This window comes from Sinocyclocheilus anshuiensis, unplaced genomic scaffold (genome assembly GCF_001515605.1).
Source record: "Sinocyclocheilus anshuiensis isolate Anshui unplaced genomic scaffold, SAMN03320099.WGS_v1.1 scaffold779, whole genome shotgun sequence".
NCBI lineage: Eukaryota > Metazoa > Chordata > Actinopteri > Cypriniformes > Cyprinidae > Sinocyclocheilus > Sinocyclocheilus anshuiensis.
Window position 1 is genome coordinate 361,327 of NW_015548244.1, and position 4,094 is coordinate 365,420.

The 4,094-nt window shown below is 33.6% G+C and overlaps 1 pseudogene; it reads right to left on the bottom strand.

The window, feature by feature from the left end:
• LOC107655131 (patatin-like phospholipase domain-containing protein 2) overlaps nucleotides 1-4,094 on the bottom strand; it is an 11,488-nt pseudogene that overhangs the window by 6,189 nt on the left and 1,205 nt on the right.

The window sequence follows — 4,094 nt, forward strand, 5'->3', positions numbered from 1 at the left end:
GCTTTCACAACGAAACACAGCGTCACACACGGCGGGCTTGAGTGAGCGACAGTGGGAGGGCTTGCGGCAACCACATGTGACGACCCCGGGCTGGACTCCGCTTCGTCCACGGTGAAAGCCGATCCGGCGATCCACAGCATGAAGTTGATGTATTTCCTCAGCGACCAGCACGGATCAGCTCCAGGCATGACGAAGCAGATATCGTCCTCTTTTGGAAGACCAAACAAAGTAGTTTAGCTTTCACAACGAAACACACAGTGCCTTCACGACATGGCGGCGGCAACAACAATACTACAGCGAGAATAAAAGTTACGCCTTCTTTCTTTGCGTGAACATTTGGGCGGCGTCATGCAAATCTTCCCACATCGTGACGTAGACATGTGGGGGCGTGTTAGAACGAGCCGTTTTAGGTAGGCGTGGCTGACTCTTAACTTTTATAAAGAATATCTCTTTGGATTTGAGACTTTAGTCTTTGCAACTTTACAGATCTTCTTTATGCACCAAGAGCTTGTAACACCCCAAAGAGAAAGGAAAAATTTAAATCGCATCATATGACCCCTTTAAAAATACACAAACAATACAAAATTCAAGGAAAAACACAAGAACTAGAGCAAAGATCAGAAAGCTGGTGAAGGTCACCGAACAGTGGGGAAATGAGAGAGAGAAGGTAAACAATCGCTCTACTCACTGCTTTTACATCCAAAACATATTTATCCTGGCACAACATCTGAATCCAAATGAAAACAACGTCTTTCTCTACAAAAGCATCAATGACTTCAGAAGGTCTGCATTTCCCAACAACACGCAACTTTTTAAAAACAGAAGTACTGCTTTCGCAAGCTTTCACAGCATTCTAGCAACCTTTTAGAGAGATGTCCGTCCTGATTTAGTGGTGTTCACTATTTCAGTGCCGTATCACCATTGCTCATGTTGAGTGAGTGATTTAAACAAACCCATAATAATAAGTAATAAACGTGACCTGCATCAAACATTCAATGAATAAACATAAATCAATAAATTCAATATGCTTTGGATTGCACATACAATTTCATACAAAAAAAATGGTTTCTTATTGTTTTTAAAAGAAGTCTCCTATGCTCAATAAGGCTGCATTTGTTTAAATAAAACAGTAATACTCTAAAATATAAATACAATTTAAAATAACCGTTTTCTATTTGAATAGATTTTCAAATGTAATTTATTCCTTTGATGCAAAGCTGAATTTTCAGCATCATTACTCCAGTCTTCAGTGTCACATGATCCTTCAGAAATCATTCTATGATACATTTTTACATTTTTTTTAATGAATTTAAAGTAATTAAAGAACAGCATTTATTTGAAAATACAAATCTTTTCTAATATTATAAATGTCTTTACTGTCACAATTGATCAATTTAATGCATCCTTGCTAAATAAAAGCATTAATTTCTTTAAAAGAAAAAATCTTACTGACCCACATAAACGGTTGAACGGTATTGTAATCACTTTATCATATTCTAAATAAATAAATCAGAGCCTAAATTGACAATGTGCCATGCTTTAAACAAATTAACATTGTAACTAAATTGCACCACATTAAATGCAAACTTTATTTTAATGTGTGATATAGTTTTTTAATAAAATGAAGAAATAATTTTGCTGCATCTTTGTTTAGTCGACCAGCAGCAGTAGTGCACATTTGGTGAGATTTGGAACAAGCACACGACGACTTGCACGTTTTTGCTTGCTTGCAAAAATGAAGTGAGCACAGAGGGAATGATCATATTGCAGCTGTAAATTAATTATGAGTAATTATATGGTGACTGGATACTTACCACTCCTTGCAGGGTTGGAGGGATCAGGCCACAGTACACGGGAATGTAAGTGCTGCATATACACGCCTGTACACACACACACACACACACACAAGGGATTTGGACATGAAACCATAAGATCATGTGATCTAAGTCATGTGCATTTACTGTAAACATCATGAATCCATGATTGTTTACAGCTGGGTATTAGGAGGTCATGCAAGTTGATTCTCACTAAACCTACTGCATACTTTAGTTTGCGTTTATGGCTTTAATGAATATGCGTGTTATGTGTGTGTTTAAGCACGCACTTGCACGAGTTCCTCATTGGTGTTGAAGTGTGTCACCAGTCACACGGGACAGAGAGATGCCCAGGCGGCCGGTGGCCCGGCTGTAGCCGTCGGGTGGCAGCACGTGATACAGTATGGTCCGCATGATCTTCACCAGGTTGAAGGAGGGGTGCATGGGGCCCAGGAAGCGCTTTCGGGCTTCTTTAGCCACATCAATGATGCCGGCACCCGCTTCTCCTGCCACAGGACCAGAAAGAGAGCAGTCAGTGATCGCACACTGTCAATAAGCAACAGGTGGATGTTGTGCCATTGCACACGAGAAGTGTAATCTTTGACATAGATACTAAATATATATGGACACAGACAAGATGAAACTGATGATAATAATACCATGGCATTTCGATGTATACCATGATATTGAGTGAGAGATGTACTCATATGCACAAAAAGTACCTTGGTCTCAGTGTTATTTTAGTTTCACTGAGATACTTGTAAAGTTATTGTAAATATTTTGAATGAGTTTTTACTTTTATATTTTCATTTTTGATAAAGTTTTAGTATATTTTGTCATTAGTTGTTGTTGTTGTTGTTGTTTTTTTAATGTGTCTATATAGTTTTTATACATTTTTCTTTCTTTTTTTAGTTATTTTAATACATCAAGTTAAATGTAAACAAGAAACATTGCTTTGGCAACTCTCTGAAAAAAAATAAGTTTAATTTTTTTCAATTTTATTTTATTTCAGGTAAAGTTTCATTTATTTAGTAACAAAAATGTTTTATATGGTTTTACTTTTAGTTTTAACTTTTTTGACATGGTGCTCCCATGGTATTTTAAAGATGTATTTTTGGAAGTACATTGCTGAACCATATAAATGCTATGGTACTTTAACTTCAGTGCTGTTGTAAATCTAAAAATACCATGGTATTAACATCTCTGTATGTTTTATAGTACTTGAAATGTGCCTCAATCAAAGAATATCTTCCACCATGGTAAATATCCATAAACATGCTCTTATACACTATATATAATATCCTATTACTTGTTTTGCTTCTGTTTCAGTTTTTATAACCATTTCTTACTATGTGTAAGTAAGTTGTTGTTTTATAGCATGTGTGTTTGGCAGTGTTATTTTTTAGGATTACTGAAACTACTGTCATTTAATTTGTATTATTTGTATTTGTTATTTATTTTAATTTTAGTTAAATTATGTCTGAATTTTTTCAATTTTATTTTATTTCAGGTAAAGTTTCATTTATTTAGTAACAAAAATGTTTTATATGGTTTTACTTTTAGTTTTAACTTTTTTGACATGGTGCTCCCATGGTATTTTAAAGATGTATTTTTGGAAGTACATTGCTGAACCATATAAATGCTATGGTACTTTAACTTCAGTGCTGTTGTAAATCTAAAAATACCATGGTATTAACATCTCTGTATGTTTTATAGTACTTGAAATGTGCCTCAATCAAAGAATATCTTCCACCACGGTAAATATCCATAAACATGCTCTTATACACTATATATAATATCCTATTACTTGTTTCGCTTCTGTTTCAGTTTTTATAACCATTTCGTGTGTTTGGCAGTGTTATTTTTTAGGATTACTGAAACTACTGTCATTTAATTTGTATTATTTGTATTTGTTATTTATTTTAATTTTAGTTAAATTATGTCTGAATATAATTTAAAGGTCTTTTATTAAGTTTTTAGTTTGATTTAATTTGAGTTATTTTAATACTTCAACAAACTAAATGGAAATGAAATAATATATATACTGAATTTATAAATGTGTGTATATATATATATATGTTTGTGTGTGTGTGTGTGGTTGTACACACATATATGTAGTTGTTTATTTTTGGTGTTTGGCTTAGTGTTATGTTAGAATTATTATACTCATACCTTTTGTTCTTTAAAATTTTGAATTGTTTTTAGCTTTATTTTTTGTTTTTCATTTCAATGTTAAATCTTGAAATTTTGTTGTATGCATTTGTCATTTTTATTTAATCT